This window comes from Puma concolor, chromosome B2 (genome assembly GCF_028749965.1).
Source record: "Puma concolor isolate L17-30 chromosome B2, mPumCon1.1.hap2, whole genome shotgun sequence".
Lineage (NCBI taxonomy): Eukaryota > Metazoa > Chordata > Mammalia > Carnivora > Felidae > Puma > Puma concolor.
In genome coordinates, this window is record NC_141671.1 from 119,752,610 (window position 1) to 119,778,727 (window position 26,118).

Below are 26,118 nucleotides of genomic sequence, written 5' to 3' on the forward strand. Positions count from 1 at the left end.
ATGTTGAACATCTTTTCATGTGTCTGTTAGCCATCTGGATGTCTTCTATGGAAAAATGTCTATTCATGTCTTCTGCCCGTTTCTTAACTGGGTTGTTTTTTTGGGGGGAGGGGGGAAGGCAGTGTTGAGTTTGATAAGTCCTTTACAGATTTTGGATACTAACCCTTTATCTGATATGTCATTTGCAAATATCTTCTCCTATTCTGTAGGCTGTCTATTAGTTTTGTTGATTGTCACCTTCACTGTGCAGAAGCTTTTTATCTTGACCAAGTCCGAATAGTTCATTTTTGCTTTTGTTTCCCTTGCCTCTGGAGACGCGTCTAGTAAGAAGTTGCTCAGGCCGAGGTCAAAGAAAGAGGTTACTGCCTGTGTTCTCCTCTAAGATTTGATGGTTTCCTGTCTCACATTTAGGTCTTTCAGACATTTTGAATTTATTTTTGTGTATGGTGTAAGAAAGTGGTCCGGTTTCATTCTTCTGCATTTTGCTGTCTAGTTTTCCCAACACCATTTGTTGCAGAGACTGTCTTTTTTCCATTGGATATCCTTTCCCGTTTTGTCGAGGATGAGTTGACCAGACAGTTGTGGGAAAAGTTTTATCCTTTTAGTTGCTTTTAGGTAAATTGTTATTTTTTATTTATTTTTTTCTCCCAGAAGTTAGTTTTTCAATTTCTGTCTTGGTTTTAATTTCTGTGTTTATATTTTTCTTATTGATTTATAATTTTACTACATTTTATCAGAGAATGTTTTTATAATATCTCAGCCTTAAGAAATGCACTGAAGTTTCTCTCTAGGTTAGTATGTACTTTACTTTTATGAATGCTCGATGGGCATGAGAGAATAATGTATATGTATGTAGGATATAAAATTCTGTAAGTACCTTTACACCGATTATGTTTAGTTCAGTAAATTCATTCAAATTCTCCAAAACCACACATATTTTTGGCTACAAGCTTTGCCAATTTCTGCAAAAGATTATTAAATTCTGTATTATTGTTTTGATTTCATCAAATCTTGAATTTTTGAGAGTTTTGACATTGCTGCTTTATTGCTTGCTGTATAACGTTGCGAAGTTTTGTAGCTTTCTTGTGCATTGTATGTTTCATCGTGCTATAGTAGACTTGAACCATTGAAGATTTATGGTTGTAAGTTATACTCTTATTGATCCTAATGGTACCACTTTTTTGTTTTTGTTTTGTTTTTATGTGCCTGATTTGGTTGCAAATGCTTATCTCTTTGTTTTAAAAGTCTTTGTTATTTTATTTTAGATATTAACTTTTGATTTTTTTAGTTAACTCTGAGATGACCTCCCTCGCTGTGTTGTTGAGATAGTTTGATGAGATGCAATAGAATGTACAAGTGTCTTCTCTTATGCAAAGGCAATCAGCTCTCAGTGAATGTGAGTTTCCTATATTACTTTGTTTCCTTTCTCAGAGCTCCATGAGGGTCAGGATGTTTTTTTCTGGATATCATACTTATCAAAATGTTGTAAAGAAACCACACTCTACTAAACTGTGTTGCATCTGGCCTATTTGGGATAATGAGGTATTTACAATAGTACCTCTGGAGTTGGCTGAAGTCTAAAAGTAGGAGAGCTCATGCATAAGAATCTGCCAGTCCTTTTCTCTTGGTAGCCGGGATACTGGTGTTTTGTTTGGAGACGCTAAGATTCTGCAGAAGTATTCCTCATGGATATTTCTAAGATCTGTGCTTGTGTATACCCCATAGCTGTGTCACAAAATTTTAATAAGGGAAAAAATAGAAAAAAAATACATTAAGTAATAATTAGAGGGAGAGATAATTGGCTGTTTCTTAAAGACATTCTATAGAGATTTCTTGCTTTGTGGTGATGGGGTCATGTGAATTAAGTTCTTTTAAATTCCATTTCTCTTTAAAATAGGATAACCATAATGACAAATTCTTAAATAATTGTGCTAATTAATTCAGTTTTACTGTACAATAATGGAGTGCAGTAAAAAGAATCTGACACTACAAAATCTGCTTAATTAGAACCTGAGTCAGTTCATGTAGGAATAGTTTTTCTACTCTATATTTAAGAAGAGTCTTTTTTTTAAAACATATTTTACAATAGGCATATTTTATCAGATTATACTCTCGCTCTAGTATTCATGCCAGTCATTTGATACTTGTAAGTTACCAGTCTCACCTGAAAGTTTCTATAAATTATTTCCTCTCTGATTTGTTTTACTAAAATATATCTGGGAGATAATACAATTATTAATATCAATTACCTAACTCACAAAACAATTATGGGAGGGTTTAAGCACATATGTAGGTCAACTCTCTATTCATGAGGAAACAGAGGCCCAAAGAGTTTAAGTAACTTGTTTAAGGCCACAGAGCTAGTTGGTGTCGAGGGTTAGATGGAACCCATGACTCTTATTGCCCAATACATTGATATTTTATTCCATTCCTGGCAATGTGGAATGTATTTCAGAATGTATGTAGAATGTTTTCCTTCTGATTCATGAGTTTATGAGAGAAACAGCTATGAGAATTGAATGAAATAATACACGTAAAAACAGGTAGCACATTACCGACTACTTATGATGTACCCAGTAAAAGTTATTTGTACTCATGTGTCTTCCCTCTGGTTAAAAAAGTTATGAAAATATTTCAACATGTTCATAATTCAGTTAAAGAAAATAGCATTACCAACATTGTTGAAATTTCTCCACATAACACTCTAAGATCCCATCCCATTTCCCACCAAATCAACTTTAATTTTGATATCTCATATTTCAGCATTTTTTGTGTGATTTTATCACTTCCTTATGATTATATGTGTATCTCAAAGGCATTATATTTTACTATTTTACATGTCTTAAACCATATAAATGTTATATACGTCTTATGTATTTTGCAAGGTATCCTTTTTTACTCAATATTACAGTTGGGAGGGTTATTGCTTATTATGTTACTATGTTAATTATGTCTACCTTATTTATTTGCATTGCCGCACAATATTCTGGCCTGTCAAGACATCACAATATAGTGACCTGATCTTCTGTTAAGAGTCTTTTATACGATATTTCCAATTTTTGCCATACAAACCATGCTGCTGTAAACATTGGTGTACGTTTTCTTGTGTATAGATGCAAGAATTTCTCCATGGTATAGTCTCAGGAATGTAAGTGTTGTTGAGCTGAGGGTAAGTGCATCTCCTACTTAACTAGATGTTAAAGTGCTGTCCAAAGTCTGTGTGCCAGTTGAGACCCTCGTTGCTCGTTCGTGATGCATAAAGGTGCTAAGGGCTCCACATCCCTGCCAAATCCCGGGCTGATAGGCTTTAAAAGTTTTTGCACTCTGAGGAGTGTGAGATTATATCGCATTGTGGTTTTAATTTGCATTTCCTTGCTCAATAGAGACGTTGGTTATCTTTGCATCTGCTTATTGGCCTTTTGTGCTTTCTTTTTTATGAATTGGTCATTCATATATTTTGCTCATTTTTCTGTTGGGTTGTGTTTATTTCATATTGGTTTTTAATTTCAAAAATATGTAGTCTGATATTATTCTTTTATGGGGTCAATGTGTGGAAATGTCTTCTGCTCATTTATTATTTATCTTTAAACAGTGTTTATGATGTCTTTGTCGTAAAGAAGTTTTGAATTTTAATATTTGTCTTAGTCTTTATGTTTGGGTATTTTTTAAAAAAACTTCTTCTCCAGCCTAAGATCGCGGAGATATCTCCAACACTTGTTGATTTAAAATTTTCATTTTTCACATTTAGATCCGTCTAAAAATCCACATCTTTAAATCCACTTGGAATTTGTTTATGGGCACTATTTGAAATAGGAATCCAAGTTTACATTCTATTCAAATGGAACCTAATTTTTACAAGGTTACTTCTTTTAACCCTTTCCTCACTGCTTGGTAATGCCATATTTATATGATTCCGTTCCCTGACGTAAACAATTCCATTTATTTATTTGCTTATCCCTGAACTTTTATCATGCTGTCATGATTTCTACAGTTAATATAATTAATGTCTTGGTATCAGATAGAACTAGTCACACTTTACCTGGTATTTACTGTGAATTTTGACTTCTTTCTCTCTGTAGAAACATCATTAACACAAGGAAAAATACTGGAAAAGTGTCAGATATCATGAGAGATTGACAGATCACCATAGTCAGAAAGGGTGGTAGAGAAAACACTGAACACTAAATTCATGAGCAATAGTCACACTCTCTCTGGGATCCAATTTCCTCATCTTTAAAATGGGTTTATCATTCATTAGTAAAAGTTGCTATTTTGAGATAGGAGGACAGCAAGGATGATGAAAAAGAGAATGCTATTTATAGAAAAAGGAAATAATGAATCATAGGGGACATCTGTGTGTAGGTAGCTGATAAAGGGCTGATGGGAATCCAGAAAGGACAGATCTGGAAGTTTACATTTAAAGCATCTACAGAGAAGCGCTTTTTCAATGGGATTTAGGTGTCTCATCTGCAGAAAGACAGAATGTCTCCTATGGTTGAGAGCTAATTCTTGATATGAAACAGAGGTACAGCTATAAAAACCTAATGGTTTTGAAGGCCTTATTAAGTAGGATTAAATAACTATACATTCCCATTTATGCAGTTGGTCCTGGAGATTTCCTTTTCCTTGGACAATAGCCTTTGTATCTTACACAGCTGATAGACCATGTGTTATATCAAAATCCAACAAAATAGAGAGCCATTAAATTACAATAAGGAGAGGGGCTCCTGGGTGGCTCAGTCAATTAAGCAGCTGACTCTTGATTTCGGCTGAGGTCATGAGCTCATGGTTTTGTGATCTCATGGTTTTGTGAGTTTGGAGCCCCGCATCAGGCTCTGTGCTGACTGCACAGGGCCTGCTTGGGATTGTCCCTCTCTCTGTCCTTTCCCCCACTTGTGTTCTCTCTGTCTCTCTCAAAATAAATAAATTAAAGAACTTAAAAAATTTTTAAAAATGTTATTAAAAAAGAGAATAATAAGGAGAAGGTCACCTACATACACAATCCAGGGAAGGAAAACACTTTCATCTGCATGATGTGGTAGAAAGGATTTTAACAACAAATGGGATCCCCTGTTTAGAGCTTCAAATGTAAACTTTACCAGGTACTGAAGCTCCTGGCCATACCATTTGGTTAAGGACTTAACTGCTTTCTTCAATTTAGAGGTACAGACCCAAGACCAATGGTGATATTGTGAAGAGCACCATTTTCACAGTCAGCCTTGCATCTTCTCAGGGTTCCTACTGGTGAATAGAGAGAAATGAGATAGACTTCTAAATTTGAACCAGCAACATGTACTAAAGACAACTGAAATTAAAGCTAAAAGCCATTTTTGTCCTCCTTTGAGAGACTTTAAGGAGGTATTGGAATTTTTTAAATTAAAGTAAATAAAGAATATAAGTTGCCTATGTAAACATCTAGCCTTCATTGACTTATTTTATTATTTCCAGCAAACTTATGAGACAGGCCAGTTTCTTTCTCAGTTTTACAGGTATGAAAACAAGGTGCAGAAGAATTTGCCTTAAGTGTAGGATTTAAACCCAGGAAGCCTTTCTCTTATTCCTTTTAATACAGCCTCCATACATGTTTTTACTTGATGTTGGTGTTACAACAAGACAATAACCTCAATGTTTTGATGCCTTAATTTCACATTTCCATAGTGCCCTGAACTTTATCCCAACATATCACTAAATGTACTGTAGAGCAGTTAGGAATTTATTTTTTTATTCTCCTACTACATACTAGACAGTTTGAGGGCAAAGACTGTCATTTTCTCATCTTTGTATCCCCAGGGATTAGTGTTGTGCCTAATAAACATATAATAAACATGCCATAGTAAAGACTGAATAAATGTTTGCTGAGTGAGTAAAAGAAGGGCAGCTTCACTTTAATTTTTTTAATTTATTTTAATTTTTTTAAATGAGCATTGCTAAATCATCTGTGTAATGGGTATATTAATACCAGTCTGTCTATGAGGTTTTTTTTTTTTTTTTTTTTTTTTTTCAGAGAGAGAGAGAAAGAGAGCATGTGCGTGCAAATGGGGAAGGGCAGAGGGAGAGGGAGAGAGAGAATCTTAAGCAGGCTCCATGCCCATCCTGGAGGTTTACCTGGGGCTCAATCTCATGACCCTGAGATCATGGCCTGAGCTGAAATCAAGAGTCAGACACTTAACCAACTTAGTCACCCAGGTGCCTGTCTTATATTTTTTTAGTGCTGTTTTTTACATTTTTTATTATTTTTTTAAGTAGGCTCCATGCCCAGTGTAGGGCCTGAGTTCACAACCCTGAGATCAAGAGTTGCCTGCTCTACTGAGTGAGCCAGCCAGGCGCCCCTAAGTTCTTCTAGAATTCTTCATTTTACCAATAAGAAAACTGAGGCAGAATTCAGTAAAGTTGATTTGCCAAAGACCTACATTCAACATATAGTAAAACAGACACAGGACTTCTTGTCTAGACTCTGCACCAAAATCTTTTCACCGTGAATAACTTAAATCTATGGCTATAAATAGGTGGAAAGAGGGATTCTGCCCGTAGAGTGAAAAATTCCAGAGCTCTTCTGTTACCTAGCGACACCAGGAGAAACGTTTCACTTCTCATAAAAACAAAGGACGCCACTGTTAATATCTGACTCATATCAGTGCGGTGACCACTTTGTTGTCTTAGCACCTGGATGAAAAAGCAACATTAGCAAGTGCTCCCTAACAGAGCCACTAAGGATTTGTTAAGCCAGTTTCTTCTGGTATTCTGGTATTCCAGTATTCTTCTGGTATCCCAGTATTCTTCAGTCAGATAAACAGACTGATCCATTTGAAGGTTTAGGGAGTAAAAAAAAAAAAATCTCAATAGAATAAGGCTATGCCGGGTATTTTTGACGTATTAATCTGTAGCAAGCACCATGACTCATCATCACATGGGAAACCCAGGACAACCAGCCTGTCCTGCTGGAGACGATGGTCATGAGGGTGCCAACAGACAGGATGGGTTCATTTGGGAGGACTCTCTCCTTCTCCTAACCCACTGAGTAACAAGACATGGCCAGTAATGTTCTCAAAGGAACTATTAAGAACTTTTACTGATTCTTATGCTCTGGTAAAATGAGAAGCAGATGAATTTGCTTAATCTGAGACACAAGTCTCCCATGATCTGATGACCACAAACCCCTCTAGCCGGGAAGACATTATTTCTGGGTGTGTGCATGAGGATATTTCAGGAAGAGATTTAAATCAGTAGATTGAGTAAAGAAGATCCACCCTAGCCCACGTGGGTGGGCATCGTCCAATTTGTTGAGGGGCCAAATCGAACAAACACACGTTCTTTCTCTTTGATCTGGGATTCCCATCTCTTCCTGCCCGTGGCCATCAGAGCTCCTGGTTCTTGGGTCTTCAGACTGGGACTGAATTACACCACTGGCTTCCCTAGTTCTCCAGCTTGCTGATGATAAACTGTGAGAGTTCTCTGCCTCCATTATCACATGAGCCAATTCCCATAGTAAATCTCATATATATCCTATTGGTTGTTTTTCTCTGGAGAACACTAATATAAAACGCTACTCTTAGAAATACCGGGACTTCTGCCTTCTTTCTATAATCAGTGCTGACCAAGATCCCCACTTCATCTCCTCCAGCGACATTGCCCTTAACCTTCTCTACCTTTTGTAACTTTGCCACAGCATCGGCAAAGCATCCAAACCCAGAATCCAAAGCCCGTGGATCTGCTTTGGTCCTGTGCCTGACCAGGGATAGAAGCCACTTGTGAACTCCCAGCTTCCAGAGGCTCCTCAATGTAACTAATAGTTGTGTGCTGCTACCAGTGAGGTTGTGATATAGGGAGGGTCTTGCCAGATAGGCAAAGCAACATGGTATGCTGCCACAATTCCTTTTTATTTGCCTTATATCAATCTTCCAGCAGACTACGTACTGTAACTCCATGCAGTGCAGACTCCCGGCTCTCTTGGGTCTGGTGGTTCCAGCGATGCCTGACTCACCAGGGGCAGGGGACAGCAGTACCAAGGACTGCTGACTTGTCTTCCTGCCTCTGGCCACCCCATGTCCTAAGACACTTCTGCACACCCAGAAAGCAGATAGTCCCGCTTTCTCTTCTTCTTATCTCTGCACTGAGGAAATCACTCGGAGGAGGATGCTAGTAAAATCCACTAGCTCCCCAGAGAGGGGATCTCCACAAAAGGGCACAGGACCGTGAGGCAAAAGTCTCGGATTGGACTTTAATTGAGAAGACAAAACTGGTCCCTAACTAAATGTTTCATCTTGTCTCTTCTCCTATAAAACGAAGAAACTAAAATTCGCCCTATCAGACAGCTGAGCAAACTAAAGATAAAATCAAAAAGACATTATGAACCAACTTTGGGATTACAAAAAGCACAATGGATCAGGTCATTATTGGGATAATAATGATTGTTGCAAAAGGATGAGAAACCTCTTATCTTCATGGAATCCAAAATTGCTTATGAAATTTTACAGAGTGATTATAATCTTTAACATGTGTAGAGTTTTACAGAGGAGTTTCACCTAAATTATACCACTTAATCCTTATATTGGCATTAAAATATGCATGATTATTTTTCCCCTTATAAAAAAAAAAATGAGGGAACTGAGTTCCAAAGAGGTTAATCTGCTTTAGAAAGCTCAGTCTGGGGGCGCCTGGGTGGCGCAGTCGGTTAAGCGTCCGACTTCAGCCAGGTCACGATCTCGTGGTCCGTGAGTTCGAGCCCCGCGTCAGGCTCTGGGCTGATGGCTCGGAGCCTGGAGCCTGTTTCCGATTCTGTGTCTCCCTCTCTCTCTGCCCCTCCCCCGTTCATGCTCTGTCTCTCTCTGTCCCAAAAATAAATAAACGTTGAAAAAAAAATTTTTTTTTAAATAAAAAAAAAAAAGAAAGCTCAGTCTGTTATAAGTGGACATTAACTTTGATCTTCTGACTCTCATTTTCTTTTTAGGACTCTACTGTTTTGGGAAAGGTTTGCATAAAAAGTTGTATTAAAAGCATTACATTTAATACGTGTTATTTGTGCAAGACAAAAGTGCCCTGTAGGCATATAATCTTCTCAGATTCCTTTCATAAAACCAAATTATCCTTGAAAATTATTAAAAGATTTTATTCAGATTAATGTCTGTATTATGCTGATTAATATTTCCTGCAGAGGTTATTAACTAGTCTAAAGAACTCTGTCACTGCTCTCCTAGTTAAGTAAGCTTCCTCATTATAGAAGCAAAAACAATACACGGAATTAGATGGCAGCTTTAGTAATTACAACTGAAATCAAATGCAAAGACATAGCTAAAATAAATTATGTCTAAATGGAATCATTTTTCAGACAGTGTGTATGAAATATCAGTAGGCTTTTAGTAATAAAAGGTTTGCTTGATGATCTCATTAAGAGTGTTATTATTGATGAAGAAGAATATATTACAAATCCTGGAATAGAATGCTATGTGTACATTCCAAAAAGACCTGATAAAGTTATTTTCAAAATAAGTACAATCTTCAACAGCACTTCTAGGAATTTACCCGAGGGATACAGGAGTACTGATGCACAGGGACACTTGTACCCCAATGTTTACAGCAGCACTCTCAACAATAGCCTAATTATGGAAAGAGCCTAAATGTCCATCAACTGATGAATGGATAGAGAAATTGTGGTTTATATACACAATGGAATACTACTTGGCAATGAGAAAGAATGAAATACTGCCTTTTGTAGCAACGTGGATGGAACTAGAGAGTGTTATGCTAAGTGAAATAAGTCATACAGAGAAAGACAGATACCATATGTTTTCACTCTTATGTGGATCCTGAGAAACTTAACAGAAGACCATGGCGGAGGGGAAGGAAAAAAAAAGTTAGAGAGGGAGAGAGCTAAACCATAAGAGACTCTTAAAAACTAAGAATAAACAGAGGGTTGATGGGGAGTGGGAGGGAGGGGAGAGTGGGTGATGGGTATTAAAGAAGGTACCTGTTGGGATGAGCATTGGGCGTTGTATGGAAACCAATTTGACAGTAAATTTCATATTAAAAAGACATAAAGTGATATGTTGAAACCAAAAACAAAACAAAACAAAATAAGTACAATTTTTTATTAAGAAAACAAATTTGGTATTTGAATGAATAAGACCAGGACTGAGGGATCTGTTTTGCTTGACACATTAAAAGAAGGATTATTCATCCATTTCCTGCCCCCAGGAACAAGTGAAATATGTGTGAAAATTAAATAGTCCATGGCAGATGGATATTTCTGAAGCCTGCCAACAGAGCAGAATCAGCATTCAGAGAAGCCCCCTCTGTGCCACAGGAAAGTTGTCCTAACAGGATCTTCCCCATAGGCTCAGTGTCTCCTGGCTCTGTAGCCCTCAGAGGTTTCAAATTACATTAGAGAATCAGAGTTCAGGAATTCTTAGCCTCCTTCCCTTCCCAGACTAGTGACTCATACTTGAGTTTAGAAAAGAATACAAGAGGAAAACAAAGGCAATATTCTTGTTCTCCATCTTCGCTGAAACCAAAGAACTAAGAACGATGTTCAGAAAGTGGCCTTGAAGTCTTGCCTTTTCTTTCTTGAGGCAGAGAGCATGTCTCATGCAAATGTCCTGTTGCAGTGGTAGTATGGGGGGGAAAAAGGGGAACTCAGGACCCAGTACCTAATTTTAGCTGTTTCATAAAAGGTATGGCCTTGAGCAAATCTCTGAAATCCAGAAACATCAAGGAATTTGGAAAACACATGATTTGTGAATAAATGGATTAAACTCCATAATCTCTGCCTTGTTCCAGAGCTAATAGAGTCTCCTCCAACTATGTATGCATAAAAACGTTTATCTAAAATACTTATCCTTAAATTAATATTTTTAATTTAAAAGCTATTACTGAATTCAGACTCGCCATTGAATTACCAAGCCCCTTTGTACAATAGTTTCTAATCCTAGATGATAATCGGTATCATCTGAGAAACTGTTTAAAATTTTTTTTAATGTTTATTTATTTTTTTTTTTAATTTTTTTTTTTCAACGTTTATTTATTTTTGGGACAGAGAGAGAGACAGAGCATGAACGGGGGAGGGGCAGAGAGAGAGGGAGACACAGAATCGGAAGCAGGCTCCAGGCTCTGAGCCATCAGCCCAGAGCCCGACGCGGGGCTCGAACTCACGGACCGCGAGATCATGACCTGGCTGAAGTCGGACGCTTAACCGACTGCGCCACCCAGGCGCCCCTAATGTTTATTTATTTTTGAGAGAGAGAGAGAGAGAGAGACAGAGCACAAGTGGGGGAGGGGCAGTGACAGAGGGAGACACAGAATCTGAGGCAGGCTCCAGGCTCTGAGCTGTCAGCACAGAGCCTGACGCGGGGCTCAAACCCACGAACCACGAGATCGTGACCTGAGCCAAAGTCGGATACTCAATCCACTGAGCCACCCAGGCGCCCCCGAGAAATTGTTTTAAAATACAGATTTCTGGGCCCCATCCACTGCCAACTCAACAAGGATGTATGGTGGTGGGCCCTGGAATCTGTTATTTTAAAAGTTCTACCTGTGATTTTAAAGATCTGCCAGGTTGGGCACTGTTGTTTCATCAGTAGTTCTAAAATGATCCCATTTCATAACATGTCTACCAAGAACGCACCCATATTAAGAGACAAAGAGCTGAGTTTTCCAAAGAAGAGAGTTTACATTAAGAGAGAGGAGTAATAATAGCTTAGATATCTGAGATCCAGATAATTTAAGCGACTTATAAAAGGTCAAGGATCAGGTGAGTAGCAGAGCTGGGGCATGAGCCAAGTTCTTCTTGGACTTAGTGCCTATTCACTACATCACCAAACCTTCTCATCATTTAACATAACAATTACTTAATCAAGTGCCTAGTACATCAAAGACCCCATGCTAACCATATGCAGCCAGAGCAACCGTGCTTTTTGAGTTCTGACTATGTGCTGGGCGCCATTTTAAGCCTTGAACAAGAATGAACTAATTGGACCCACAGAACACACCTATGAGGTAGATACTAATGCTATCCCATGTTTATGGAAGAGCTAAGGCACAGAGAGGGCAAGCAACCTGCCCAAGAGCACACAGCTAGTAAGTGACAGGATTAGGATTGGGGCCCAGGTGCTTAGCCCCGAGCTTTTTGAACACTAGGCAAAACTGTAACACTTGTTGAACACCCAGGAATTGAGGGTGCTCCATATATTACTGCATTTAATCCTCCAGAGGAAACAGGCTCAGAGTTTGAGTAACTTACCCAAGGTCACATGGGGCAGTAAATGAATTGGTTGAACAGTGTATCACTTAGGACTCATCAACATACAAGAGGCAGAAAAGCCAACAGTAATGGACTTAAACAAAAAAGATATTCATTGGCTCAACTAAATGGAGGTCCAAGAAGAGAACCAGTTTCAAGTATAGCTTGATTCCAGAGTCCAAATATTGTCACCTAGACCTTATTTTCTCCTTTTCTACTTCAACATCTTCTATGTTGATTCCATTCTCTGGCCCCACACCAGCACTTCATAGGAACGCCCATGCAATCAGAAAATAATCTACTTCCTGATAGCTAAAAACCAAGAGTGTTTTTAGCCTGAGACTATGTGCCTCCTACCGAAGCCATCACGCAGGGTTTTTAATATACTGACTGGCTGAGCCTGGATGCAGAGACTGAGAACGAAAGCTAACAGATGCCCCTGAAAATCGAACCCCAGTCTAGCCTGGCTCCCCATAAATTACAAATTATTTGTGAGTACATTGATGTGTTTATTGTCAGAGTCCCCCAGGGCTTTCTTCCTACAATCTCTAGTTTAAAAGCTTTTCACTAGAATCCAGGGAGAAAAACATGTGGGTAAGCATTCATTCATGCTGCTATTGAAGTATTCTGTCCCTATCTGCCTGCCTCTTCAGGTTTACACCCCCTCTGCTGTGTGTGAGCCCTGTGGGGTGATGGGATAGCTGGAAAGAGCCTATCATTCACCATGCAGACACTTCCTGTCTCCCTGAACCTTGCCATCTTCCTGGGGCCCCAGCCTGGGGGAGAACACCAGAATCCTACGCAGGTTCTGATGTCTACTTGAGGCTCTGGCCAGAAGGAAGCCACAGGGTCCTTGAATGTAGTGCCCACCAGAGAGAGACGCAGTTACTGTCTCTCTTTCAATCTTTTAATCCTTTGCTGAAGAATCTTTATCAAATCTCAGGGTTTGGCATTGGGTCCACAAAGACGAAGTCTGTACCCTACAGAAACCTGTGTTCTCATTTTGCCTCGTCTTTCCACAGCCCAAAGACCTAAACTGTGGAAAGCAAAAGCCAGGAAAACACTCAAGGTTACTTCCCCTGTCCATCTGTCCCCTGAACTATGAAGGACAAAAAAAAGAAATTCCAGTGTAAAAACCAATGGCTGCTATTTCAAACTATTTTCCCACCATTCTACCATATATCAAATGCCTGCAATGTCCCAGTTGTGTACTGGGCACTGTGCATCTCTCCTTCATTTCTCACAGCCACCTACTGCTTCACCACTGCACAGACAGGGAAGCCCAATCTCAGGTGAAGTAATCTGTCCTCTGTCTGTCGTCGGACCAAGCGTGGGCCTGTCTGCCCTCAGATCCCTTCAGGCTTTCCTTGTGCAGCTCCCATCTGAGGAGAGAAAGGCTGCCTTTCCAGGCTCCCTTGTCAGCTAATTGGCAGCTAGGTTTAGCCAATGGGAGTCGCCAATGGGAAACTAGAGGGTGGGGATTAGGAAGAAGGCAGGGTATCTCTTACCCCCCACCCCCTCCTTATCTGACAGTTTCTCTGGCCACTGCTGAAACCCCTCCGTGGCTCTAGCACCTACTATGCAGGCCACTGGGGTTCTAGCTTCTGTAGGCCACTGTCTTGGGCTATGGTAATGAGAGTGACCAACCATGTAGGTTTGTCTAGGACTGAAGGTTTTCTTGGACGCAGGGCTTTCAGTGCGAAAACAAAGTTCTGGGCAAACCCAACAATTGGTCACCCTTGTGGCAACACCATCTCCTCCCTCTGCCTTCTCAGCCTTAGTTGTAGGGCCTGAGTCTGATTATGCCCCAGGTGGCTTCCCAGACTCCATCACCTATGCCACCCATACCCTTCATTAAACTCCTTCTGTTGGTTCCTATTTTCCTATGTAGAAGAGGTTTTGATGCTGGTATTTCCTTTCTCTTCCTTGCTTTTCCTACCTGGGGGGAGCTAGGCTGGGAGTCTGATACAAGTACCAGCTGGCAAGTGGCAGGGGTGATACTTTTACCAAAGGCTGTGATCTACATTGTGTTCAGTCAGAAGAACCATGCATGGCAGCTTAAGGGAAGATGGCTTTCCACACCTGCCTGCCTCCACCTATGCAATTTCACCCTCAGGAAGTATAATTTTATTTTACCTTTGCCTTGAAGGATTGAGTCATGGTAACAAAACTTACAAATGCGTTATTTTTAGCTCAAGCAAGTAAAACACAGCTTCTGTCTGCTCTCCCGAAGTGGATTAGGAAAGAGAGGGGAGGGGGTTACTGCTCACTGCTTGTGAGCTCCGCTGCCAGAAGTTTCTGTTTCAAAGGGAGGCAGTGATTACACTTATGGTAATGGCAGAGGCCACACAGGAGCAGGCCGGGAGCTCTGGTTATTGATTATGAGTACATGTTTCTGGATATCTCCCATCTGACCAGTGGAGTGGCCCCTACCAGGGAACACATCTGCATAATTCACATTACAGGTGTAGCTACTGCTATAGTAAGAAGCAACCAGCATTATTTTTTCTTACTTTAAAATCCTTTCTAGGACAAATACATGTTCTGTATATGAAAGGAAAAAATTCGTAAGTAGGAAATACGGTCTGAGATATTCATATGCAACATAGGCTCATCTTAAATACACTACAAAATCGTGATGTAGGACATGGGTTGATTAGTTCAAAACAGGATTTGCTAATTGTGAATTCCACATACTTCAAAGCAAAAGAATGTCTTAGGCATATTGCACATCAATCTCATTAATGTTTCATTTTTCTGCAGATGTTAAAACATAGATCAGTTTATGCTAAGCTATAAACCACCAGATTGAATCCAACAGTTTCTAAAAGCAAAAGGTCTGGGGTGTCCATGTTCACAATAACCTGCCCCCAGATTTTACCTCAGATGCGTCATGGAACAGCCTAAACTTGGGAAAGTTCAGCCAAAAATTGCTTTATTTTCCTTTCCAATCACTGCACCCAAAAGAGCTATAGGATGGCCCTCTTTCTTGCCCCTTAAAGACACCTCTCAGCAGGAACCATAGGTTTTCCATCATTTTAGATATAAAAGGCCCAACCTGGTTCAGCTGATTCAAAACTTCAGTCCAACTTAACACTCACCTCCTCCAGCCCCAGGCCCAGCCAGGCCACCACCTGAGGACCAGGAGTTTAGAAGGCACATGGTCTTCTCTCCAGCTTCTGCTTGGAACTCCTCTAGGGGGTCCAGTGTGATTCTGGTCCTCACTGGCCTAAGACATCTGCTCTTGCCTCTTCCTGCCTGGGCAGCTTACACCTGGAGCTGTTGCTGCAGTAATGTCTTCACCCAGTGACCTGTGGCCTTGAGAGGCTATTAGCAAGATGGCCCAAGACTGGCTGCTTTCTGCAGTGTCCACATGGTTCATTCTGGCATGCCAACAGTGGGGGAAATTCCCACTGCCATGTTACTACTCTGATCCCTTTCTCATCCAAGAAGCAGAGAATAGATCGGCACAAGGTACAATGTTGGTTCTATGCCCCGTGCCCAATTCTGAGCAGTTGTTTTAGAGCCCACCTTCTTGTGGGTTGGGGGTGGATGGTAGAAGGCGTCCTTTCACATCCCAGGGGGAAAGCCCCGCGGCTCTCCAATCTACGACTCTTCAAATATCTTGAGATTTCTGTTTACATAGAGGGCTGTGCTGATGCAGCAGGCCTGAGTTTGCTGCTGTTTAATGGGTTAGGTCCTGCTGTGCCTGGGTAATTACTGCGTTCACCCTTCGGGCTTTAAATGAAATTCAAACACAGACCAGTGCCATTCAACATCCTATTAGATAAATCATGAACCTTTGTGCTATACTTTTCTTCTTTCAGGTAATACAGTATATCCTAATCAATTGAAGGTATTGTGAAAGACTGTATTCCTCACAATGATACAAATAAATATGGAAACCTTGATGCAGTGGATACTTTTCTAGAATTATATTATTTGCCAAAACTAATCACATAAGAAAAAAAAAAAAAAAACCTAAACACACTGATTTGTATAAAAGAAGATGGTTGCACCAGGGTGGGGCTCCTTGTAACATATCTTATCTGAGTGTTTTGTGCCCTCTCCATTTTTTCTTGGTTGGTTTAGTCAGTGGTTTATATAATTTGGTCTTTTCCCCCCCAAAGGAGCAGCTTTGGATTTGCTTACTGATCCTGCTGTTTTTCTGTTTTCTAACCCCTATATTTTTGCTTTTGCCCTTAAGAATTCTTTCCTTTTGCTTCGCTTATCTTATTTTGCTTTTTCTTTTGCGAACCCTTTTAGTCAGGTGCTCAATTTCTTTCTTTCTGTTCTTTCACTTGTATTAATATAAATATACAAGCCAATATATTTTCCTCTCATCACTTATTTAAACATATTCTTTAGGGCGGATATACCTATACCGTTTTCGTTATTATTTTTTTCTAGATACTCTGCAATTTTTGTTTTCCGAATTGAAAGGGCCTTTTTAATGATTTTGCCATTAATTTGATTTGATTGTATTTTTCTAGAAAAATGGCTATTTCTGTTTTTTGGAACTTATCAGTATTTTTACAGATTGTTTAACATATTTTAATTTCTGAGTCTTTACCATGGGTACTTAAAAAAGTTTTTAATATATCAATTAAATCTTTCTATTAACTGTATCTCATTATTAATTATTAATATTGTTAATAAATATTTTTTTCAGTCTGGCGTTAGTTCTTCCCTGTATTTTTTGTTTTGTATATTTGATCTGCCCTAGATGAAGAGAAGTGAATTAAAGTCCCCTGGCACTATTGTATTTCTATTATGTTTTGTATCTCTGCAAATTCTACCTTGTGAATGTTACTCCTCTGGAATTTCCATCTTCACGGTAAGTTACACACCTTAGCACTGACTTACTAAATGGTCTTTGGGTGGAAGTCCAGTCTGTCTGATACTAGGACTGCGACCTGATATTTCTTCTCCCTCTCTTCTCTCACCCCTCACCTTCTCTCCCTGTCGTAGTCATTGGTATTATCTTGCTCAGTATTTATCTTTGTACTGTTGGCTATCTCATACTTACGTTACTCGGTCTGGGATTTATTAGGTTGCGTTTTCTTTACATATATTTGTCCATTTAAAATTATTCAAACACCTTCCATTTGTTTTAAGTACCCCTTGCAGAGAACAGAGAGTTAGATACTGCTTTGTGGCTCCCTCTGAAAACCTGTTTCTTTTCATAGGTGAGTGAGACTTTTCTTTTTCTTTTTTTTTTACAAAGAGATATGACAGCTATGTATTGTTTTAGTTTTGTCATTTTTTGGTTTGTTTATACAGTCTTATCAAAGTATTTCGTTATGTAGTCTATTTGGTTAGCTTAGATTTAATTTTAAAAAAGAGTTCTGGTATATTGAAAGACATATTTTGATTCTAGCGGTTTCATTTGTAATTATAATTGTATATACTATCTTTAGGCTTTATACAATTTCTATTACTGTGAGCAATATTGTTTTTTCTCCTCTCTCCCATCCCTCTCCTCCTCCACTCTATTTTAGTCAATTATATTATCTTTCTCAGTGTTTAACTCTGTACTTTTAAATATGTTCACACTTCTATTATTTGATTTGACGACTTTAAAAGATACACTTTGGGTGAAGAGGACATTATTTGCATAACTTTAAAGTGTCTCCTCTACAGACTGATTATTAGTTGCAAGGGAGAATAAACAAAACAGTGATCATATGGTGGAGAACATGAACAACATCTTGACCAAATGATCAAAATTAACATCAGCTGAATTAACATCAGATGAACTGCACACACCTCCAGATATGATGTCCTGAAAACACAACATCACCTTTGTAGTATTCTGGCTGGAAATGCATAACCTACATCCAAGTGTGGGGAAACATCAGACAAACACAACTAAGGAATGTTCTACTAAAAAAGGAAAAAGAAAAAGAAAGAAAGGGTGGTGGGGGGGAGCTAGATTCTTCAAAAATGTCAATGTCATATAAGACAAAGGCTATATAAATGTTCCAGGTTAAAGGAGACTAAAGAGCCTGACAGTTAAATGTAATACCTGGCCCTTAACTACATCTAGTATTGGAGGGGAAAACACTCCATAATGATATTCTTAGGTTCACTGACAAAGCCTGGATATAGAGGTAGGTTAGGTAATAAATACTCTATCAATGTAGGCTTATGTAGTTGATAACTGTACTGTAATTACGTAAGAGAATATCCCTATTCTTAGGAAATACTAATTTACTTATTTAGGGACAAAGGGCCAATGTGTGTGTGTGTGTGTGTGTGTGTGTGTGTGTGTGTGTGTGTATAAAGTAAGTGGAGTGAAATATTTATAACCGGTAAATCTGGGTAAGAGTGTACTTTGCACTATTTTTATTTTTGCAACTTTATAAATTTGAAGTTATTCCCAAATAAAGTTTTTAAAAAGATAAACTTTGAATCCCCATTATAGATAAGACAGAACTTAGTTCACCTGCCTTCTTTCGCTCTTTCCTTTCATCTTATTTCTATTTTGTAAATAGTATTTACATTCTGTTCTGACATTCAGATTCTCACATTTGCTTTAGACTTAGTCTTATAATTGAATATTTCCAATGCTCACTGCCAGTCATTTTGCTGGGATTTCCCCAGTCATTTCTTGGTTGGTTGACATTTCTTCCAAGTAGACTCCTTGCGAAGGGCTCATGGGAACAATATCCGAGTCCTTGCATTGAAAACCTGTTTTTGTCTAGCCTTTATAGTTGAAGGGCATTTTGCTCAAAGATAAAATCCTTGATGCACACTTTGTAGAAATGACTCCATTGTCCCCTGACACTAAATATAGCTGTGGAGAAACCAGCTGGTTTTCTTTTGTGGTTAGCTGATTTTCCTCTTCCTCTTAAGAAAAGATCGTTTCCACTTGGCTGACCAAAGGCTTTTTGTTGTTGTTGTTACTTTAAGGACTAATTACTTCACTAAGATATATATTACTCTTATTTTTATTTTTAGAGAGAGAGAGAGAGAGAGAGAGAGAGAGAGTGAGTGTGTGAGAGAGAGAGAGAGAGAGAGAGAGAGAGAGACCATGTGCACGTGCACAAGTTGGGGAGGGACAAGAGAGAGGGAGAGAATCCCAAACAGGTTCCATGCTGTCAGCACAGAGCCTGACATGGGGTTTGATCTCATGAAACATGAGATCATGACCTGAGCCAAAATCAAGAGTCTGAGGCTTAACTGACTGAGCCACCCAAGCACCCTAAGATATATTTTTGCATTGACTGAGCTGGGCCAACTATCTCCAAAACACAGCATACCATTTCAATATACAGGTTTAAATATTTCATTTCAGGAAAATTCTCTTGAATTATATCTTTGAATATTTATTTTATCCATTGTTTTATTTTTCTTTGAAGATGTCAAATATGTACATATCAGATGTCATTTGCCTTTTTTCTTTATCATAGGATGGGCGAGAGGCACTTTTCCTTGGCTGGCTCCTGGCCTCCTAACTTCATATACTTGTTAAAGTGGAAGTTAATTGCATCAGGGTCTATCTGATAAACAGGATTACACCATCCTGCCAGAATTGGACCTCAGTTCTCCAATAATATATCCCCCTCTTCTCTTATCATCAGAAAAAGCAGCTGTCTCTCAGCTAGAAAGGGGACTGTGTGAAACGTGGACTCACTTTTCCTTAATTTCTAGCATATTCTAGGACTCGCTGTTTCCATATCTGCACCAAAAGATCCAATGAGAGTTACAAACACAATTGTGTGGTTAGTATTTGTCGATGAATACCATGTTATTTCTACAGTCACACTAATTGCAGTGCAAAAAGAAAACTATGTTCTCCTGTTCTCCTTTGTTAACTCTTGGAACTTCAGTTTTACCACCTGTAAAATGAGGTCAATAAAACGTGCCTTACAGGATTCTTGTAAGGATTCACAATAGTATCTGTAACCTTCACATAAGCTTTGTTGCATATGGTAGATGATTGACAGCTGGATAGCTATTGATCTTTATATCGCTTTATCCTTTTACTTCACTCTTTTATATTTAGAGAGGAGCAATCTCAATGAAGTGTAAAAATTACTTTTGGAAATTTAGTATGTCCTGTAGTTGATGAAATGATAGAAAAGCAGTTTAAAACAAAATTGCTCATGTGATGTTACCTCAATTTAGAAAATCCAAGTTTCAGTGCACCCTGCTTTCCAATTTTAAGCAAAGTTTAAAAACAAAATAGGGAAAAGATCTTATTTATTGTTATTACTGTGATAGTAAAACATTATCTGTTCAAGAAGATATCACTTGAAAAGTAGTTTGAAAAATCACTTAAATGTTGAGCAGTAAGATAGAGTTAACAAGAAATAGTGAAACTACAACAGGCTTTGCAGTCAGAAATGCCAGGTGTGTGATTAACATAAGGCAGGGGAAGCAAAAATAATATAAAAACAGGGAGGGGAATGAAACATAAGAGACTCTTAAATATGGAGAACAGAGGGTTACTGGACGGGGTGTGGGAGGGGGGATGAGCTAAATGGGTAAGGGGCATTAAAGAATCTACTCCTGAAATCATTGCTGCACCATATGCTAACTAACTTGGATGCAAATCTAAAAAAATAAAATGAAAAAAAAAGAAAGAAATGCCAGGTGTGAATCTCACACCCATTATTTATAATATAATTGGGGTTAAGCTGCAACTCTTTTTTCTCAGCTGTAAAATGGGACTTATTTATTTCATAGGATGTTAGGATTAAACAATATAAGAGATATAAAAGGGCTATCCAATTTTAATTATCAACTGCTCTGTGTTCCAAACTATTGGTATTATAAAAGTAACTGTGATTCAATATTCATGTTTGTGTCTGCATTCTAGTAGTTTCCATATTTAATGGGGTCAGGGTAGGAGCTGTTCAGAGTAGCAATGATTATCTTTGCCTGGGTGTTATCTAGGGACCTGGGAGCTAAAAGAGAGACAGAGATAATCTACTTCTTTGAAGTCCGTTAATGTTCCTTTTGCACGAAGAGTTTCAGCGTCTGGTCAGACCAGGCATCCTCAGATCAGTTCAGCTGGCATGAAGCCACACGAGGAAATGGGACAAAGAGCACGAAGAACAAGATTCTTTCTCTGCACTCGTTTCAGGGGCAGTCACACCCCTCCTGTCACCGCTGGAGAAAGGTCTTCATTTCTCAAAGCTTCTATCAGCCATTGATATGTGCTTCCTGCATTCAGCCTGTTGTGTGTCACCCACGAGCACTCTGAGTAAAAGGCCTTTGTCTTACAACTTCCAGAGGCGTGAAATTCTTAAAAGCTCTATGAAACCATGGTCTCCCTCGGATTCCAGGTGCAGAAGCTTGTTGTTGTGATCTCCTAGGGATGCCGTTATCAGAGGATATGTTTATAAAAGGGCGACAGCAAGCAGTTCATGTTTTCTACACACCACATTCAAGGGACAGGTAAACAAAATGTGCCACCATTTTTGCTGTCTTGTCAATGACATCTAGGCAGGCACACAACTGTCCATTTGTAAGGTCGCCCCATCCAAAGTAAGCCATATGGCATTCATGGTGAAGGTACCTTTTAAATAAGCAATCAGATCACTTTATTCTCCTTGGGGCTTACTTTATCTTGTTCATATTTTCTAAAGCAGATTTTTTTGAGTGTCTACAACTCACACTAGAAAGGAAAGTCCATGGAGTTAAAATCATTGTCCTAAGGACAATTTTAGGAATGTCGTGCACTTCCTGCCTTTCAAGTCTGGGCTGGTTCATTACGATGACTGCATGTTTGCATGATAAAACTCCTGTTTCTTATCACTTATGCTTCAATTTACAGTATTGGGACAGTGCTTAGCAATCATTTGTCTATTGGATTTAAGATATAACTTGCCAACAGCACAAGAAAAATACCACCTGTAAAACGGAAGCATAAGCCAAACAAAAAAGGGTTTGCTATTATCCAGGAATCAAGAGGGCCTCCCTCCTCATCCCCTTCGGCATCATACATCTTTGACGGATACTTTTGCAATCTGAGCTATCCGTGTGGATTTCAGCACTTGTTTTGCACAACTATGATAGAAGTATGAGATAAAAATATCTGCATCGAATAAAGGTAGAGAATGGAGCACCTGGGTGGCTCAGTCAGGTAAGCATAAGATTCTTGATTTCTGCTCAGATGATGATCTCACAGTTTTTGAGATTGAGCCCCATGTCGGGCTCTGTGCTGACAGCATGGATCCTGCTTGGAATTCTCTCTCTTGTTCTCTCTCTGCCCCTCCCCTGCTTGTGTGCCTGTGTGCACTGTCTCTGTCTGAAAATAGACACTTTTTAAAAAGTAGAGAATATATAAAATAATTACTTATTGTATTAGCAAATAAATTATTGGCTATAAATCCAATTTATCCCTGCAGAAGGATTTAAATGATGTGATGCTGAAAGATTGCATGCCTGTTTGAGATCCAGGTGGTAACTTTGGAAACACGAGGAGGTGACTTCACAAACGTGCTTTTACAGTGAATCACCAGAGCATCCATCGAAACAAAGGCCAACGCCCAGAATAAGGTGTGCACAGACACTGTATTGGCCATGTCGATAGATGATGCAGATTTATGAAAAGACCACATGTAGGCACTGCTAGGGCCGAACAGGACTTACTTAGTAGAGGCCACCGAAGCAGTCAGCACAGTTAGGACACACAGCAGCAGGACCACCATGGATGACGGCCCACACTGTGCACTGCCCAATATCAGAGGTACCATTCAATTGCAATTCATTGTCATGAGGACTCTCAAACTTGGCACCCTGTTGGGTAGAGAGAACTACATTATCCTAGATAGATACAGCCTCCGAATCCGTTCCCAATACCTTATGTTAGCATTTTCAAAGTTGCAGATGATAATGTTTATGAGTGACGTTTTAGAAGCATAACTACCCCTGTCCAGGCCCAGCTTGATATACATCAATCTAGTATGTTTCTGCACACAACTTAGCAAAATACATTCCAGAGACGACCACATCTAAGCCAGGTACACCTCATCAATCTCAGTGTTATGTAATGCACAGTTCACAGCTTGCTCAAGCCTGAACAAAAGCCTCATTCATCACTCTCACTCTCTCCTGGCTGGTGCATCCTAGTCTGGGAGGATCCTAAGGGCTGCAGAATGGGATATTTTCCTAACAAGCCCTTACACTAGCTAAGTTTATCTTGAATGCTGAAAATCCAGGAGTATAAACTACTAGGGGATGCAAGGAGCAAGTGGGGCCATGGGTTCCCCACTGGCCTAAGGAATAAGAGTTCAGAGGAAGGTGACTGTGAGAAAGGCTTCCTGCTGAGATGACGCTGTGATCCTGGTGTTTGCATTAGCTAAAGAAAGTGGTCGGCTACAGTCAGTTGATGACATAATGTAAATCATTGGCGGTGGGAACTTGAGAGTCTTACAAAAGTGAGTTTGAATCCTGATCCTACAAGCTTAGTTCCTACCATGTAGCCGATCAGATGCTTGACCTCTCAGAGAATCATTTCTTTCCATTCACAATACTGTAATATTACTTAACTCCCAGGTTTACTGGTAGGATTAAAGACATGCATATAAAGCTCCTGGTACAGATCCTAGTATGTGGTAGGCGACCAAAAAATAGTACCTATTGATTTTATTACAAGAATGGACTATAAATCATGAAAACAATTGCACTAAGTGAATGAATATGCATATATGTTTACAGTTATTACATATCTTTTTATAGCAAGCTTGAAAAATGAATTTCAACTATGCACGTTCATAGAATATATTCCCCCTTTAAAAAAAATAGAACATTACAGATGAAGTAGTTACTTTGATCATTCTGTACTGCTCCCAATTAATTCTGTTTTCCTTACCTCCTAAAAGGCAATCGGCTTCAAGAGATTTTTTTTTTTTAATTTAAACATAAATATGTAAAAGTACGTAAGGTTTTCGGGTTTCTAAAAAAATTGACATCAGTCATTCAATGCTATGATACTGCATGTACCAGACTAGTAGGGTTTTTGCCTGTGATATTCAGCATTGTTTTGAGATCAGCCCATGTCATTATGCTTAAATCTAGTACATTCTTTTAAACTATTGTATCGGGGCACGTCAATTTGTGAACATACCACATTTTATTTATCTATCCCTGATGGGTACATTTTTAGATTACTTCCAATGATTCACTATGAAAAATATTGTTATGAAAGAATTTAGCACAAGTGTAGCATTGTGTCAAGGGTATATATCAGAAGTAGAACTCCTAAAAAAAAAAAAAAGAAGTAGAACTCGTAGGTGTAAGTATTTTTAATTTTACTGGCTACAGGCAAATTGCTCCTTAAAGTAATCGTATCAATTTACATTTGCACCGACAGTTTATAAGAGGCCCTGTTTCCTCTGGTCCCTGTAGCTTGGCTTTTCATTTGGCTGATGGTTTCCTTTGCTGTGCAGAAGCTTTTGAATTTCATGTGGTCCCACTTGCTTACATTTCCTTTCATTGCCTTTGCTTTTGGTGTCAAATAAAAAAAAATCATTGCCAAGACCTCACCAACTTTTGATATTATCTAATGTTTAAATTTTTGCCAGACTGGTTAATGAAAAATATGCTCTTTTACTTAGCCTTTTCTGACACATTCCAGTTATGAATTCTTTGTTTTTCAGATTGCAAATTCACTCTCCTACTCAGTCACTTATGTTTTAGCTTTTTAAGGGAGTCTCTGTGGATTAGAAGGTCTCATAATCTAAGGTAGGCACGTTTACAAAATGTTTCTTAATTGTTTTGGTTTTTGTGAATAACAAATACTTTCTCCATTGCCAATTATGAAGATATTTTGTATATTCTTTGAATAGTTTTAATTTTGCTTTCCCTTTAGATCTATAATACAGCTAGATTTGCTTTTTGTAGGGGTCTAATTGATTTTTTCCACATATGAAGGCAACTGTCAAGAAACTATCCGCTGAGTAGTTCACTCTTTCTTTCCTCCCATTCTTGTGTACCAAGTATCCACATGCATCTGAATTTATCCCTGGGCTCTCTGTTTCAGTTCATTAATCCATTTGTCTCTTCTTGCATCAATACCACATTATTTGTCTTAGCTTTGTAATAAACTTTGACATCTGACAAGGCAAGTGCAGTTCATTTGAGTTCCTTTCAGAATTATTTTTGCATATTTAGCATTCCATGCAAATTATGGATTCAGTTTGTTAACTTCTATGAAGAGTCTAATGGGGATACTGATTGGGACTGAATTTGCTTTACGTATTAATTTGGGAAAGAGCAACATCGTTATGACAATGTGTTTTCTGGTCAATGACCACGGTATCTCACCATTTATTAAGGTCTTATTTAATATCCTTCAATAGCATTTCATAACTTTCTCCATAATTTACTTCAGCACTTGTCTTTTTTTAAATATGAAATTTATTGTCAAATTGGTTTCCATACAACACCCAGTGCTCATCCCAACAGGTGCCCTCTTCAATGCCCATCACCCACTTTCCCCTCCCTTCCACCCTCCATCCACCCTCAGTTTGTTCTCAGTTTTTAAGAGTCTCTTATGCTTTGGCTCTCTCCCTCTCTAACTTCTTTTTTTTTTCCTTCCCCTCCCCCATGGACTTCTGTCAAGTTTCTCAGGATCCACATAAGAGTGAAAACATATGGTATCTGTCTTTCTCTGTATGACTTATTTCACTTGGCATAACACTCTCCAGTTCCATCCACGTTGCTACAAAAGGCCATATTTCGTTCTTTCTCATTGCCAAGTAGTATTCCATTGTGTATATAAACCACAACTTCTTTATCCTTTCATCAGTTGATGGACATTTAGGCTCTTGCCATAATTAGGCTATTGTTGAAAGTGCTGCTATAAACATTGGGACACAAGTGCCCCTATGAATCAGCACTCCTGTATCCCTTGGGTAAGTTCCTAGCAG